This window comes from Ursus arctos, unplaced genomic scaffold (genome assembly GCF_023065955.2).
Source record: "Ursus arctos isolate Adak ecotype North America unplaced genomic scaffold, UrsArc2.0 scaffold_11, whole genome shotgun sequence".
In the NCBI taxonomy this organism is placed as follows: domain Eukaryota; kingdom Metazoa; phylum Chordata; class Mammalia; order Carnivora; family Ursidae; genus Ursus; species Ursus arctos.
In genome coordinates this window covers 44,436,192-44,454,991 of record NW_026622775.1, presented here as the reverse complement: position 1 = coordinate 44,454,991, position 18,800 = coordinate 44,436,192, and positions in this window count along the sequence as shown.

The window sequence follows — 18,800 nt, the reverse complement described above, 5'->3', positions numbered from 1 at the left end:
ATTTTAACTAATTTTATTTTTTATTTTTTTAAATTTTATATTTATTTATTTATTTATTTGACAGAGAGAGAGAGAGAGCCAGTGAGAGAGGGAACACAAGCAGGGGGAGTGGGAGTGGAAGAAGCAGGCTCCCAGCGGAGCCGGGAGCCCAATGAGGGGCTCTATCCCAGGACCCTGGGATCATGCCCTGAGCCGAAGGCAGACGCTTAATGACTGAGCCACCCAGGCACCCCAATTTTTAACTAATTTTAAAATGAAATTTTTTAAATTTTACTTTCCCATTCTATGTAATGCTTATAGTACATATGTAAGCACGATTTGCTTAAAACATAATATGTATTTTTAATTTTAGTTGAATAATTGTTTTGCTTATGAAATTCTCTGGATTATATAATTTAAATGCAACTTTTATATATTATGAAGAAAAGCGGAAGATGCTCCATGAATATACGTTAGTTCAGCACTAAACATTTATTAAATGTCGGGAGGTGGGGCGAGAAACAAAAACACAAAGACCAGATTCACCAGACACAATTTCTTCTGCATGTAGAACTCCCATGGACTTCAAACGGTTCGCTGCTCAAAAACCAGGCTCAGTACGGGGGAGGGAATGAATATCTGCCTCCAGTTGCCAGTTGCAGAGTCTCCGCCAATTTCTACAAACTTGGAAGTTGTCCTCTTTGATTTTTTATCAGTGAAAAATGTCTGGAATGACTGGAGACACTTCTAAAGTTTTTCACTTTTTACATTTGTATAGACTAAAATATATTGGAAACCTGGATTTTCATGAAATACCTCCCAATTATAATGTGTAGACTTAAAGTGTTAATTTCTGTATTTTCTCCAGGGACAGCGAAACTTTTTAATTATTATTATTTCTATACATTTTTCGGAATCACACTGTTTTAGGCTTGGAAAGCTTTTGTCAATTATAGTGTACAGTTAATTTCTTTTACGGGAGGTGTTTTGAGGGGGTTTTCACACTTAGTTCTCTCTTCCTGCTCAGGGTATGATGTGTTTCCTGACTGTTGTCTGCTTTCCTCTGGTGAAAAAGGAGTCTCCAAATATCCTTGCCAATCACTTTCCTGGCATTTTCTGGCCAGCTACTTGACCACATTAAAAAAAGAAAGATGAATTTGGGCTACAGTCCATAGAGAAAAATGTTTGCCTTGATGGAAACCATCACCAAATCAGTTTACAACAACCTCACGTGCATTATTTTTTGTTCCTTTGAACAGAGATACCTAAAAAAGGACAAAAAGTCTAAATGGTAAGCCCAAGCACTTCTAAACAGACAGTGAGAATAAACATCGTTATTGCTAAGTGGTTGTCTTACCATTGACTGTCAAATTTGCTGGCTGAAACGTGCTGAGGGAAAGTTTTCGGAGTGAGTTATCAATAACACAGTGAGGTGTGTCTTGCTGTTGTTTATCATGAAGCGCTATTGCCTGTATGCTCGCAGGTGTGTGTTTGTATGTAAGGGTCAAAATAACTTGACGGTGGATCCACAGTGATGGGTTTTGCAGAAGCAAACGATCTCTCTTGCTGTGAACCCGGGAGCCCAGTATCGCACAAAAGCAACGATAGACATAGGAAGCAGGTATAGGTCTCTATTTTTCGCGATGTCAAAACAATTTTGAGGAACACAATGAACTATTTAGCAGTTTAGTACACATGTTGCAAAACAATCATCTTACTTCATTTTTGTCCTTTGTGTTTAGGATTTCTTTTCCTAATCTGCATATAATGTGAGATATTTTTGTGTTTTTATGGGCACCGTTTGGTAGGTTTTCGCTGCTCCTTCCTTTGTAGCCTGACAGCTGCAGTGAGTATCCCCGTCTGCCATATTGATGTTAACTCGTACCCAGGCGTTTTTCACAACAGCTGTTGTTGGCAAATCATTTCAACTATCTTGGGGATGAATGGAATATAAATGTTCATTGCACAGAGTATATAAAACTGGGGTTATTGGATTTGCCACTGTTTCTTATCAACATACTCTGTTTTCTTTCTAGTCCTGTGATGCTAAAAATTTGGTTGCAATAGAAACAACAAATTATGTCTCATCTAATGACCCAAGGACTTAAGAATGCTAAAATGTTGTTGGTGTGGCAAAGCAGTGCCAGAAAAAAAGTTTTGTTGAAAGAATAGTTTCCGTATATAGTGCCTACTTAAAATACATCACAATCTAAACTTAAAAAATATGTATATACACATACAACTATAATATATGATATTTATTATATACGACGTAACACGTAAAAATATACAAAATGATGAACTGAGTACATCGGTTAAATTTTAGTGTTATGTAATAGGCCTAACATTGCTTTAATATTACCTGTAAGTCTTTCTCTCCCTCCCTCCTACCTTCTCTCTCTCTGTTAGATCAAATGCCCTTCTCCTAAAATACCATCGTAGAATATTACATCTCCCTTGGGTGTGTGTGTTTCATCAGAATTTTGTTTCTACAAAATCAATGCTTTTGAACAAACTGAAAAGAATGTTGGGAGATTTCACATTAACATGGAAATATATTAAAACACACACACACCTGCAGGGTTTGTTGGTATATGTGTTCACCGTGGTTAGAACTAACAAGGACATCTTATGAGAAAGGAAATTATTAGTTATGCAGAAGAATTATAAAGATGTAAAAATATTTGGGGGTAATTATGAACCAGGGAAGGACGGTTGGCAGTAGTTACATGGTTTGGCACTGTACGAGTCTACTTTTCACTGTTTATCATTCTTTGCCTGACATCAAAATCAATCATTAATTTGTGAACATATCTTCATGAGTAGAAATTCCTAGAACTTAGAATATTTTGCAACCTGCATGTTAGTCACACATAGGAAAGAGAGAAACTTGACGACAGGGTGCTGCCAGTTTTGTTTCATATCCTTTCTACCAGAATAGAGTCTTGGTACCCACATGAAAGTCATACCTGTCAACTTTTGCTTGGAACACACACATTAATAAAGGCCATGCAGTTCAAAGTTGCCTCTTGTTTTCTCTGTGTAGCCATTCTCCTTTTAAAGCCGATTCCATGGTGTTAAATGCCATCTATATACACTGATGACTCAGATGCCTAGCTCCAGCCCAGATTTTCCTTTTTTTTTTAAGATTTTATTTATTTATTTATTTGAGAGAGAGAGAGAGAGAGAGAACATGAGCGGGAGGGAGAAGCAGACTCCCTGCCAAGCAGAGAGCCTGACCCAGCACTCGATCCCAGGACCCCGAGATCATGACCTGAGCCAAAGGCAGTTGCTTAACAGAATGAGCCTCCCAGGTGCCCCTCAGATTTTCCTTTCAACTCCAGACTCTCTGGTCCAATCACTTGGGAGATGTCCCCCACTTGGGTCTCTGATCTAACTGTTCATTTCTTCACCTATCCTACTATTCCTATGGTCTTCCTTACCCAAAAAGAAAAAAAAAAGTGAACTTTATTCTACTGGTTGCTTGGGCAAAATGATTTGAGTCATTCTTTATTCCATTTTTAATTGCATACCTTCCATTCAATGCACCAGCAAATCTTCTTAGCTTTTCTGTCAAAATATATACTCAACATCAAACCATTTCCCAGCTCGTGCATTCTGCCACTCGTCTCTCTCCCCAGAACGATTTCAAAAGCTTCCCAAATGAGCTTTCTCTTTTCATCCCCCTATGGTATAGTCTCAACACAGCAGTAAGATATTAGAAAAGTTTGAAAAAACTTGAGTCAGATTGTGCCACTCCTCAGCTTTAAACCTTATAATAACTTCCTATTTCATCTTGAGTAAAAGTGATGTTCTTACTGAGAACTTCCAGTTCCTACATGACCTCATTCTGTATTCCTCTCAAAACTCCTCTTTTAAAGCTTCCCTTGCCACACTGACTTCTTGCTGTTCCTCAGACATGCTGGGACTATTTCTGCCTTATAGTCTTTTCACTTGCTCTCCTTCTGGCTGGGATATTCTTTATTCCAGTCATGAATAGATGTATGCGTGACTAACTTACTCATCCTTTTGGGCTTCCACAAGGCAAGGTTTTCTCTGCCCATTCTATCTAAATTATCCCCATCTCCGCTATCACACTCTATCCTCTTCCCTGACTTTAATCTTTTTATGACATCTTTTTTTATCACTATCTGGTATTATATAGTCTGTACTTTTTTCACCAAAATAAAAGTTCCATGAGTCTGGGTTTGTTTTGTTCTCTAATATAGCTTCAGAGGCGAGAAGAGTGCATGGCAAGTAGTAGGCACTCAATAAATATTTGTTGACTTGATTGAATATATTGATTTAAAGCCATTTGTAGAGTCTCATTGAATACTAAATGTATTCAAAGGATTGCTAGTATTCAAAAGATTGCTATTAGAAGAAGAAGAAATAAATAGCTTTTCCAACTTCTCTTTTACAGAACAGATGTGAACTTTTTTTTTCCAATAAAGACAATAGTAATCTTAATTCAATCAACACTTCTTGTTTGCAAAGAAAAAGTTTCTGTATAGAAGGACAAGACAACATGACTAAAAAATTCCTCCTCCTTCCCCTGAATACAAAAAAGTATATATATATATATATATATATATATATATATATATATATATATATATGAATACACACAATTGATTTAAAATTGCCATTGGAAAATTGAGATAAAATGTTTTAAAATACTGAGAAGAATCAATATATTCCTACATATTCATGGGTTAGTTTCTTATTAATATAAGGTAGTTTATGATTATTTTATCAAATACATTATTTTAAATTAAGATCATAAAGGAACAACTTCCTAGAATGGATGAGAAAGAGGAATAAACATATCAGAATATTATAAAGCCCAAGATAACTGTATTTTAATTTTTAAAATATTTTATAACCAAAATTTATGGATTTTTTTTCTCATTTCTCTGCCATTGGCAATTTCTGAGAAAAATCCAGGAATGAAATAACTCTGAAGTGTGAGGTCACAGTAACCTGATTTAATGCAGAAGATGAGCAATCCAAGACACAACTTTTATTTGAAGATCCAAATTCTGTTTTCAGATCAGAAAGATTCCTTCCTTTTCAAACACCTTCATATGCACGCCATGGGATATTTTGGATTTTGTTGCAGACTGATGTAACCATTGTTGGGCAAGTTATCCATGACTTCATCCCGCATACAAATGACAGCTGGGAAATTTAGTATGCGTATGTAATGATTTACCACATATGCATAGAATTAAATGTCCCAGGCTGCTCTGATATTGATGTCATGTTGTTTTACTTGGTACTTGATTGTAGAGAGTAGCAGAGTTAAGAGATTTTAAGAACAGGTTAAGAACAATCATAATGACTTCCAGTAGGTGAAATACAGTTTCCAGAAGTAACGGATAAATATGTGAATGAGCACTGGTCTAGGAATCTGAAAACCAGAATTCTGGGGCTCAGCTCTATTGCTTTCTAATGACATGCCTGAGTGGCCTCTGCTTTGAGCCTAAGATGTCTCATTTTCAAAATGGGAAAAATAATCATGGTCTTGCTTAAGTACAAGTTCTTGGGAATATTAAAAAGTGTAATAAAACAGTTGGTAAATGGTAAAAAGTGTTTATACATTTTTCCTTGGATAAAATGAGCGTTCACTGCTGACAGTACGGGAGCAGGATCAAGGAGACACCAAAAATCCAAGTTAGTTTATAAAGCTAACACATAACTGATAAAATCAGGCATGTGCAGAAGGCGACATAGACATGCAATATTTCTAGTGCTGGGAGCAAGAAGAGCAGGACAAGTGTGGCCAGTTTGGTGTGTTTAAAGCTGGTCAAGAGCAGTTAGCTTTACAATGCTTCAAGAGAGAATATATTCTGTGGATGGTGATTTAGGATGGGCTTTCCAAAACATAACCCAAAATGAGGATTCATGGGCACATTACTTATTAGGAAAAATCCCTTGAAAAATATTAAGGGAGCGGGGAAGTGAGGAGGTCAAGTAAATTTGTGGTGTAGACTTAAGTCCCAGAAAAGATAATTTTGGCTGAATCCCACACCAGAGATTTTTTTTAAATTATTTGAGAGAGAGAGAGAGAATGGTGGGGGGTGGGGAAGGGGCAGAGGGAAGAAATCTCAAGCAGACTCTCACGCTTAATGGATTGAGCCACCCAGGGGCCCCCCACCCCCCAACCAGAGATCTTGAGAGCCTAGTAGTTACACCTAGAACTCAGGGAAACAGAGTGAGAGAGCAGTCTTGTTAGTGTGCGTTAAGGAACGGTCTCGAGGAAACACACTGATATACAAGCTTGATAAATTGAATTCAGATCCTATTTGCAGCGTGATTGTAGAGATGAATGGACATTTTAAAATATTTATTCATTGAGTCATCTGCTTGTTCTATGGCATACGTGGAGACATATACTATGTGCCACATTCTGAGTGAGACATGAAGGGATTCAAAGAGATTACCATCAAAGAGATTACAATATGGTAGGGGAGAGAGAATTAGAGAATTTGTAATAAATAAGGATGAGTGTTATGGTATCTCCAGGGCTTTACCTGCTTCTTGGCACCTATTACTAAAGAGACAGCAAAGCAGAGAATAACCTTTAAGTGTTCTCTTGGTTTCAGATTCGGCTCCATCATTCATCACCGTGTGACCCTGGGCAAGTTACCCAATCTCTCTGTGCGTCAGTGTTCTCGTCTGGGCCATGGAGATCATAACTCTGTGTAACTGCTCATTTGTTTTTGTGAAGGCTAAGTGAGGCAATACATTAAAAAAAACACAGAAGACTGTTAGGAAGTTTATATTTATTTCTACTGAATATTCACTTCATACAAATAATCTCCATTTTTCTGAATTTACCAAGAATCCTAAATATAATTTGGCTTTTCATTTCGATCTGCACAGAGGAGGGAAAAGTATTAGTGAAAGGGTGCTAATGCCTTAGTCTCTTGGCAGTTCTATTTGACACCGTAAATCTAACTTCAGTTTTATAGTCCTACAGCAACGTAACAACAAAATGTTTCTTCACGTCTTTACTGCAGTGTGACGCGGGGTGGAGTCTGGCAACCGCAGGGTCCTTCCCCTGTTCTCCTGAAGTCTTCCTCACCAACGTGGCTTTCCCCATGCTTCGAGTAAGTACTAAGTGGTATACGGTGCAGTGCATTTCTGGAGGTTACAGGGAACAGAGCTCTGATCTACGTTCTTAAGGAAGACTGGAAATCACAATTCTTGAGGCTGATGTGGTGAAGGCACAGTGCTTTATTCACGTCCTCTTTACTCCATTGACCATGGGGGGTTTCCTGCCCTAAAATTATGGGGGTGGCTGAACAAACCACAGTGACACTGGACAGAGGAGATCAGCAGCAGCTCACCAGTCATGTACACTCGCAAGTCAGGGAGAAGGACACTGTAGGTGGTGCAGACCACGCGGAGTTGCATTCAGAACAGACCACGGGCTGTGGAAGGCAGGCTTCATAGGATCTAGAGAATGGGAGCCAGCTGGTTCTGCTGGAAGGATGTGATTAGCTTGTTGGAATTATTCTGCAAGCTGCCAGGGAACTGCAACCTGCTGGTCTGTTTGATACGCAGGACTGTTTGGCTAGGGGATCTAGTCTGCACAGAGGAGTAAGGAGGACTTGAGGTTAGACCATTCCACGCGCTCTGGATTTTAGCAGTTGTCAAGGCAACACACACTCCCGAGCCTTAATTTTCAGCCTTCAACCCCAGAGAGGAGTCAGAGGGAAGAGGAGGCTCCTTGGCCAGAGGTGGTAAAGAGAAATTTGCGAGAAATGCATGTTTGCTGGAGATGTCTTGCACACATTTTTGCAGGTGTGTGAAGTAAAGCCTCCTCTTCCCTCTCTCCTCCCATATCTTCCATAACGCCTGCTTCTATAATGCGGGATTTGATAAGTGGATCCTGAAAGTGAAAACGGGCAGCACTGAGGGTAGCTGCATGGTCAGCCTGGGGTTAGAATAAGGGCTCCCTGAGGCGATAGTGCCCCCGATTCACATTTATCGGTATTTTGTGAGCTTGATTTTCTGGGTCCATATCTGCTTTCCAATTCTGTCAGCACCCTGGAGCTCTGACCCTGATCCTTAGTCATATGCCAAATAAATGCCAATCCATGGGCCTTCTCAGCTGCTACCCTCTACCAGGCCATCTACTTTCTGTCTCTGACATATGAACAGTCTAAGTTAAGTTTGCTAATGCTGAAAGATACTTGCTCCCTTTCCTCTCTGATATTTTTTGCTGGTTCACATTTTTTTTCTTTTTCTTTTTCTTGTAACTTCTTTACAGATTATACAGCAGGAAACAAATCTTTTAGAAAATAAATTACTTGACTTTTCCATTAAGTATTTTCACAGAACTTACTTGGAGTAGAATTTTATCCCTAAGCAGATTTTTATCTTTCAAATATCCATCTTTGACCTTGTGTTGGAAAATTCACTGAAGAGAAGATTATTAATATTTCTAGGAACTGTCTGTGATTGCATTGAAAAAAAAAGGAAAATGAAGGGCAGAATATGACTCTGATTCTTGTACTCTTCAAAAACATTCAGAAATAGGTGAGCGAAAGTGCACAGATCTGAGGTTTGATGAATGATTTATGCACATTTATATAATTATTTTAAAAGTTTACTTGAAAAGCCTATGGGCATTTCTTGATTGTGGATAGTGCCTTCGAAACATATTGAGTAATAGATGGAGGAATAGAAAGGGATAGAAAAGGGAAGTAGAAGTAGAAATTTGAAACCACAGATAGTAAAGGGAGTTTAGTGTAGAGTCTCAGAAATATGTGGGTTTCCAGGGTGTTTCTTTTTTTTTTAATAATTTTTATTTTGTTATATTAGTCACCATCCAGGTTGTTTCTTTTTATTCTTTTTACCTTTCTGCCCAAATTGCCCAAGAGACTTTTCAAGTTTATTTGACTCATCAACATTTTTTTCACTTCTCAGAAACTCAGTAAGTGGTGAGCTCTGTGGTGAAGAGCTGACCCACAGTATAATTTAAAAACCTGTTAGTCTTAACATTGACCTACTTTGACCTTTCTTCCAACTCTTTTCTGAGGACATGGTAAGCATTTACCGTTTTGAGATCCCAACCCCTCTTTCCATTTCTTTGTTGCCATAGTACCTCATTTTGTCTTGGGTGATGACCCCTCACCATTTTTACCCAATATGATGCACCCTCCTTTGTATTTGTGCTATCGTTTACATTTACATTTTCATAATCCCATGAATCTCTGCTTTACTTGTATTATTCTGGTTTGTAAATTATATCCTAGAAATAAACTAACTCTTTTTGTCCCACTTATATATTTTAACATTAAGTAACTGTGAGGAAGGAGTTAAAGCAGATGGTCGGAGATCTTCTCACTCCTTTTTATGGATGGCGGGAATGTTCCTGGCAGAAAGAAAAGAAAGTAGGTGACCCTATCTCATCTCCTTGTCAACTTGACCTTTGGCTAATGTTCTTTGCTAGGAAAAAAAGCCCTTAACTTTGATCATGCCCTTAGCGGGATGCCTCTAGCTAAGGATTTCCTGGAAAAATAGAATCGAGGATCCAAACAACAATAATGGATAATGTAGGCAATGCCACTTCTTAGCATGGTTTCATATTTAAATGTTCCAGCTATATGAGGTACCCCATAAAATTCGCTTAGAGGATTAATTTGTTCCAAGCCGGAATCTGGGGAGCTGCCACTGCTGTCCCAGATGGCTGTTCTGACTGAGCCTAATGTTTGTCTGCATCCTTATCATCATTTAGTAAAGTTCGATGCCAGATAAAATCTCTGATTCCTGTGAGTCTTATTTGACAAGCAAGTTCTGTGAGTTACTTCAATAACCTAAATTAGTAATGTGAGGTTTGAGTCTATCACTAAAATACCAGCTAAACATGGCCTACAAGGGAGTTTAGTAAGGATCCCTGAGAGTCTTGTATAAGTGTTAGGACATATTTAATCTGTGTCTCCTAAGAGCCTGGTTGATTGATATGTGTGGCTTCTATATCTATTTTTTAAATATATAACGTTATAGGTCAGTTTGTTAAAATGTGACTCCTATGGCCTCACTGTTGAATGATGCTTGAAAATCACCAAGAGAACCATCATGGCACAAGGTCATATCCTCACCCCTGAGATGTCTATGACCAGTACTGATCTACGTGGGCTACAAAAATCTGGGTCCCTCATCTCAGTCAAAAGAGCTCTGAATGGTCGTTTCAGCTTTAGAACTCAGCATTAGGCTGATGGAGGCCCTTTGCTGAGAATGCACGGCAGCCATTACCTCACCCCACTCGTCCTTCTCTTGCCTTTCACAGGCTTTGACTCTGAAGACACTCTTTCAGAAACCTGCACACTAACCTCTGACCTCCACCTCAAAGTGGGCCTCCAGGAACCCAGGCTATTATAGTAACCTTCATGGTTTTTGCATTATGCTCAAGAATTTCACAAATAAGCCAGAGGTATGTATTGCTATTTGACTCTTTGGTGTGTTAGATAAAAACTCTGGATGACTAAGTTTCAAGGATTATATTTATTTTCTTTTTTAAAAGACTTATTTATTTTAGAGAGAGAGAGCACATGCAGGGGGAGGAGCAGAAGGAGAGGGAGACAAGCAGACTCCCTGTTGAGCGCGGAGCCTGACACAGGGCTCGATCCTAGGTCTCTAAGATCATAACCTGAGCTGAAACCAAGAGTTGGACGCTTAACCAACTAAGCCACCCAGGCGCCCTACTTTTATTTTCTTAAATGTGTTCAAATACAATTCCTTTATGTTCATGAAAGAAACACATTTTATTGCATTGGCCTAAATTATTTATGTAGAAGTATTTCAGAGAAAATTTAACACTGGATCATGGGAAATAAAATCATTCTTACTTTCATTGCCTTAAAGACACATAATAATACATAAATCTAATTTAAAAGTTTAATTGTTTATAGTTTATTAGTTCACCAGCAATGAATTTGTGCTAATTTAAATTTCTGAAATATAGTTTTTCATTTTGGAGGATATATTTTCTTGTGGTGATAATATTTACATATCTTCTCAGAAGTATACAAAACTAACATACATCCTCTTGCTTTCAAGATAAAATAATGTATTTCTCTTTATATCTTTTAGATTTATTTCTGGTTAAATATATTTCTATTAATTTAAACCATTTGACTTGTTCTCATTAAGATGACAGAAAATTTCAAACTGATTGCCTTTTTATTTATTTTTATTTTTTATTTTTTTAAAGATTTTATTTATTTATTTGACACAGAGAGAGACAGCCAGTGAGAGAGGGAACACAAGCAGGGGGAGTGGGAGAGATTAAGCAGGCTCCCAGTGGAGGAGCCTGATGTGGGGCTCGATCCCAGGATCCTGGGATCACGCCCTGAGCTGAAGGCAGACGCTTAACGACTGAGCCACCCAGGCGCCCCGACTGCCTTTTTAATAAATGTTTGCCATTTCCGGGACACTCCCTGAGGGCCTGCAAAAGGAAAACAGGGTAATTTTTCTCCTGTAAAAGTCTCCACAGGTCTCCAGACTTGTGGCAAAGAAGAGAGAGGATGGTGGGAAAGAAGGGGGAAAATGAAGAAGCACCCAACTAATCCTGAAAACCAAAGGCATTTAACAATGCTTCCTTTTGTGTCCAGAGTTTACCATGCAGAAAATCAAAGTTTTTAAAAAAATAAGTACTGATGCTTATGAAAAGAAAAATTTACTTTATAATCAATTACATTAATTACATGTTTACTTTGTAGCCTATAAGAATCACACAATTAGAGTAAAAATATAGGTTTTTTGAATAAAACAACAGCAAAAATCCGCCCCCCCAAACAATAGAGTAGCCAAGAGTTTCTCTAGCAAATGCAGAGAGTATAGTCTTCATGTTGAGTTTTATTGATCTCTGGAACAGTAGCTCCCCCTGAACTGAGAACCATACCAGAATTAAGGAAAGATCTTTCCATCCCAGACCAGACTTTTGGAAGGCAGCCATTGTGAATATAAAATGCGAACCTGGCCAAGTACTTTATTTCTTATTGGATTCTTGACTCTTTCTGACTCTCATCATTCAGTGAGTCATGACTGACAGTGTGTATGCACATTTGAAGTCATTGATTCTGAGAGAAAAATCTCCAGGGCTCCCCATGGCTTTCTTTTGACCGTATCAAACGGAACATTCCTCAGTCCCAGAAGTTGCAGAAGCCGGGGCAGAGAACCCCCGACTGTAGGGCTCTGATTTCACCCTGCACATCTAAGGGAACAAATTGGTTACAGGTCAGGGTCCAATGAAGAAAATTCTGAAATTGGTGCCTCTGATCACTCCAGAATTGCCCTGGAATGCACACTTGCGATCTTGAAAGCTTCATGAGAAACTGAATGGAATTACACAAAGACACTTGAAATTGTCAGTCATGGGTTTCAGCCCAGCCTCAACCCTTCCTAGCTCGGACAGCGGGCAAGTGGTTTAAATTCTCCAAAATCTTTCTCTTTCAGCAGGTGAGCAGCAATAATATAAATCTGCGTAGTCAGATTAGTGGACGATTCAAGGATAGCTGGATTTTTATGTGAAATCATTCAATTTTAAATGCTCTATTAAATTTTATTTTTTTAATTGTATAGATTCAAAAAAAAAAAAGGATTGGATGAGACTTCTTCTCTAGGACAGGCCAAGCACATTCCATCTTTTTCCCTCTGGCCTTCCCTGTTCAAATTCTAAAAAAAAAAAAAAAAAAAAATTTGTCTGCTTCCAATCCTTCTTTTTCTCTTTATGAGTCCTCACACCATATACTCCAATTCTGACTTCTGCTCTATCACCCCATGAAAAGGATGTCTATAAGAACCCACAGGAATCCATGTCACTAAACACAATGGATAGTTTCCAGTGTATCTTACTTGACCTCTAAGTAGCATATGAAAATCTAAAGTGCCCCTTCCTCCTTGAAATCCTCTTTCCTTGTTGTCACTTTCACATATTTCTGCTTTCTCTTATCTCACTGGATGACCCCTTTCAGTTCCTTATGGAAAAGTGTCTTCCTCCCTCCTCTGACCTTTAGATATTTTATTTTTAAGACTTCCTTCTAGCCCTTCCCTTTTTGTCACTCTGTAATCTCTCCATACTTAAATCACATCCATGCTAATGGCTTCATGTATACTTCGTACAACAAATGACTCCCAAATGTGTACCTCCAGTCAATTTTCCTGTGGGCTACTGAAGTCAATTGCTTTCTAACTATCTCATTTTTAATTCAAACTCAATATACCTAAAATTCATGATTATTTTTCCCTAAAATCTGGTTGTCCTTTAAGATTTCCTATCTCAGTACTGTTGTTAACATCTATCCACTTGTGCAAGCAAGAAATGGGGGAAGAACTACCATTGTGATTTCCTTCCTCCTTCCCTGGAATTTCTAATCCATGTACTTACACATCTCTTAAATCTTCCACTTCTCTCCACTACAATGCTATCACTTTGGTCAAAGCAACGAACTCCACTCTTGAAACCACCTCTACTCTTTTCTCTTTGATGCATTCAACAGACATTGAGTTATTGATCAAAAATCTGATTATGTCCCTTCCCTGCTCAAAACTATTCATGGATTGCTAACTTTTTGGGGGGATTTTTTTTTTTTTAATTTTGTGGTTGTAAGACCTATTTACTAACTATGTGATAGGGGCTTCCTTCCCCTGACTAGTTTATCGTGGATTGTTTCTCATCTTACACTTTACCCTCTGAGTTCCTAGAATTCACCAGGGTCCTTTCTGTCTCAGATCTTCCACTGGACCACACCGTCTTTTCTTGACACCTCTAAATTCTCACTCCCTTGAACTCATCAAGCATTACTGCCACTGTAGACTTTGCTGACCCTCCAGACTCCTTTAGAGTTTCCTTTATTGTGTGATCCTATAGCATTCTTTATTTTCACATCGTGACACTAAAGTGTGTAATCATATCTATACTGCTGTGAATCACTGTGATCTCCCTACTAGTCTGTAAGCTCCACGGGAATGGCAATAGATTTTTTGTTCATAATTATATTCCAAACATAATTATGCATAGCATAGTTCCTGGTATTTAGAAAAAGCTTAATAAATACTAATTGAGTGAGTGAATGAATGAGTTTGAATGTTTTACTTTCATTGTTTAATATTTTACGTATCTTTAGAAATAACAGAAGTATGTTTTGTGATACATAATAATAGCATGGTCCCTCTTCCATCTGGGTGCTGGGATGTGGCACCATTACATCTATTTTGCTCTCTACAGGAGACATAACACCTGGATAGATGTTTATCTAAACTCTATCTGTAGAGAAGTTAGAAAATGTTTCCTTCTTCTTTATCAAGTCGTTGATCTTGAAGAAAGTGTGTAATTTTAGAGTCTGGAATAAATGTCACTGCTTAGGGAAAGGGTCGTGGGGGCTATTTGCTTCCAGCATCTGTTTCAAATAAGCTCCTTTCAAATCTCAGCTGCAGTCTCATTGGCCCTTCTGTCTCCTCTACTCCTTCATTTGCTTCTTTTCCCCACACTCTTTTCACTCTGTCCTCTTCAGTTGCTATTTTAATGAAAACTTTCATTTACACACAAAACATTTTTGCATAGACCCTTCCAGACTTCGAAACCCCCATATCATTTAGCAACTCTCTCAGATCCCTATCTTACAAATCCAGCATCAATTCTTGGTCTATTACTTAGAAGACCCCTCTGAAGTTCTTAGCTTCCTTATTTTTATGTTACATTCTTCTTGTAACCTCAACTGCTTTATTCTTATAGAGGGGCTCCTGGAAGCATCTTGAGTTTATAGAAGGACTCCTGGAAGCATCTTCCGACTCATGGATGTAAGCCTTCGCTGGAATGTCAGTGCAGCTGAAATAGGCTTGGGCACGGCTCTATCTAACACCCTTTGGATTGTTCCTAGAGTGTCTATTGCAGATGTTCCAGTCATTCCTCAACATCCCCAGCCACTCCATTCCTGCCCTCAGAAATCTGAGAGGGCCACTTTGTCTTCTTCTTCACAAAGAAAATAACATATGAATTTGATTAATTTTCTTCTATTTTAAAAACAAAGAACTCCTCCTGGAATCTCTGTCCATTGGATATTGTTCTTTATTCCTACTTTACCCTCTGATGGAGAAATGTGCCATTTTTGACTCATTTCACATTTGTTCATTTATTCACATTTATTCACTTCACATTGTCTTCGCAATCAACTGCAATCATGTTTCCCTTGTTATTTTACTTTCCACTGGAGTTTGCTTATATTGCCCTAATTGCTGACTCCCAAGGATGTGGAGATACACACACACACACACACACACACACACACACACGTAAACATACATACATATATATTTTTTCTCTCTTCACTACTGAAATATTGTTAACACCTCTCCCAGTCTTCATTTTTGCATCTCTCCCTTAGTTCCACATCTTTGTTCTGTCCTAATATTTTTTTAACTCTCTGACCTTTGTCTTCTTCTTCAGGCATGTCTCTTCCCCTACATGTGAAAATATGGAATTGCTAATGACTCATTGTCAGTTGTCTTCTTGTCTTACTTTCACACAGCGTCCTGGTAATTTTATCTACACCCTTATATTTGATTACCGTCTATACAGCATGGTTGTTGTGTGGTGGTGAGGAGCTGCAGCTCAGGGAATAGACGGTTTCTTTAGAATGTTGGAGCTTCCACTTCTTGGCTAAGTGTTCATGAGCAAGTCACTTTACATCTTTGAAACTTAGTTATTTTGTTTACCTTTCCAGCACCACTAGCAACTTAAGTCTATACCTCCTCAGGGTAGAACCCAGAAAATAGCTTTTCTAATATTTATATATTTTTTATAACTGAGGGTACAAGATATGCCCTAGACTGTGCCAATCTGACTCCAGGTTTAAGCTTATGATTTGGAAGCTCGTGACACAGAGAAGCAGGAGCACCTGGTTCTGGTGGAGTTGGGGGTATCCAGGTTCCAGGTAGCAGAAGTTTTAGCAACAGCATCCACAGTTTAGCTTTGGTGAAGAGAGCTTGACTGTTTGTGTTATGTGTGCCCTGGTGGCAATAGGGTTGTCTCAAGGGAAGCAGTGTTGCCAGTGAATTTTGGGTCTTTGAGTTTTGTGGTTTGTTGTGTAGATTTCAAGCTTTCCTGGAACAGCGATAAGCTAACAGCCCTAAATAGGTTTATTTTCCCTAAAATAGCTAAAGTGGTTTTGCAAGAAGAAAGCAAGATTTCTTTCCTGTTTAACGAGACAATTTCTGCCTTGCTTGATGAATCTAGAATGATTTCACCTAAAGCAATAAATTTGAAAGGGGAAAGGCAATTCTCCCAATAACATCATTTCCCCCTAAAACCACCCTAGCATCTCCAGATCTATAACTAGAATCAGCGTCCTTGGGTGAGGGTAGAGGTATTTGTAAAATAAAACCAAAAAGGACAAGGTTTACAGTTAAGGATGGCACAGTTTTGCTATTTTATAGGAGAAGAATCTAGAGTTGATGTGTAAGAATAGATTCTGTGGGTAGTAGATCAAGAAAAGAGAAGTATAATCTTATACTGGATTGAATTTACTGATACAGGTTCACATACCAGTAGCTGGGAGTGGTTGTAATTGCTTACATTGTTCATTGATTGAAATCTGGACTTGGTTTCTAAAGCTAAAATAATTTAACATGCCAAAAATACCTAGAATAATCTAAACTAAAGGAGAGCAAATTATAGCCTTGGGGGCTAAATCTAGTCAGGGACATGTTTTTGTGTTTTATTTTTATTTTTCAATGGCTGGTGAACTAAGATTGGTTTTTATGTTTTTAAATAATATCAGTTTAAAGTGATATACAAGTACCCACATTATACTCTTGATTGTGTCCTTTTTTCTAAAATAGTTACCATCTTGCCCTCTAAGAAAAAATTTGATGATCCTTCATCTAGGCTCTAAAGGAAGGAATTCCAAATTCATGGAGATAGGAATGATGGACTGGCTTTGTCCTATATTACTAATTACTTTCTGCTAAATTTGTCCCCCCAAAGGCCTTTTTTCATCTGCTATTAGTGTGGCCGATATACAGTGGGGGCAGGGAGGAGTATGTCTGGAACACAGGGCATGCCATAAGACCGTTATGACCAATGTAAAAATTAATAAAAGATTATAACGGAAAGCTAGGACTTCTGGACTCAGATCTCTTAGGAATAAGGGTTTGGGTTATTTCATTGGGTAAAGAACCCATACCAACTGAGTAGCTGGCTAAGGGCAGAGTGAATATGGTTTAGATAAGGGGGAGGAATACTATAAATTCTAAATGCAGCCTTGTGACCATTTGTAGTATCTATATGTTTTTTTCTTTCGTGTGTCATGTATACATTTGAATATTCTAATAAATCTCCCCTCTTGTTCTTTTTCTCTTTTATGTATGGTGGGAAACATTATATTCTGGCCTACAGTTTACAGAATATCGAGCAAAAGAGAGGATCAAGACAGAACTAGAAGAATAATGGCATCATTCAGAGATCCCAGATTTGGCATGATTTGGTGTATTGATGAAACTTTGGGACATCTCCCTTCGGGGAGCAAGAGGAAGTTTTTGTTTGTGGAGTGATGGTTGACTTACATCAGGAGGAATATATCTGTTCCTGTTGTTTGAATGTTTAAGTAATAGAGATGGGTGGATATATGAAGAAGTAGATTCTACTGACATTTATAAATTATCTTTGGCTGCCCAGCACCTTTGAACACTCTACTGGAGGGCATTTCTTAATTTATTATTATTCTAATTCTTCCATAAAGTCAACACCACAGATTCACTCTCCCAGTATTCTTTTTTTTTTTTTTTAAAGATTTTACTTATTATTTATTTGACACAGAGAAAGACAGCCAGCGAGAGAGGGAACACAAGTAGGGGGAGTGAGAGAGGAAGAAGCAGGCTTCCCAGCAGAGCAGGGAGCCCGATGTGGGGCTCGATCCCAGGACCCTGGGATCACGCCCTGAGCCGAAGGCAGACGCTTAATGACTGAGCCACCCAGGCGCCCCCACTCTCCCAGTATTCTGCTCCATTTACTGGAGTGCGGGCATATTTCCTGACTCTGCAAATCACAGTGACCTACTGAAGACTTTAATCTGGGAGCTAGTGATGCAAGTGGAGAGGTGGCACAGGGGACCTTCATGATGAGGTGGGCAACAGTTACAAGGAGTCTCCAGAAGCTGCAGGGATGCTACCAACAGCATCGAGTGCTCAGAATCCAAAGTGAGAGATGTCGTTTTGTGTGGCTGGAGGCTGTAATGGAGGCAGGCGTGTATCCAGGAGGAAGTTTCTGCAGGGTAATTTGGACTTCGTTTTTGGCTCTGCAGTCAAATCATCTGGTTCTCCTCGAGAGTCTATGAACCGTTCAATACTTTATTTAATGAGATCTTTTTTGTTAAACTAGATAGGATCAGTTTTGCACTTTTTACTTTTTTTGCCTCTAAGAACCCTATCTAATACACTCTTCTCTAATATCTCAACCATCAGCTAGCTTTGGTGGTGGAAACCACCAGACCAAAAACTTGTGTCTTAAGAGAATAATAATTTCTTAGCTCACCACTCTGAGAGTCAGAATTTTTCTCTAGTTTCACCTGGATTCATTCATGGGGGTACAGTTACCTGGCTGATCACCTGGGGCCATGTTGGTCTCTGATGGCCTCACTCACGTGACCAGTAGTTGTGGCGGCCGTGAGCAAGCGATGGGTATGATGCAGCAGGCCGTCTTAGGCTTATTCTCATGTGAAAAGCGTAAGTGCTTTCCAAACTTCTGCTTATGTCCTATTTGATAATGTCCTCGCGGCCCAAACAAGTCACATAGGCCAAACCTGGATACA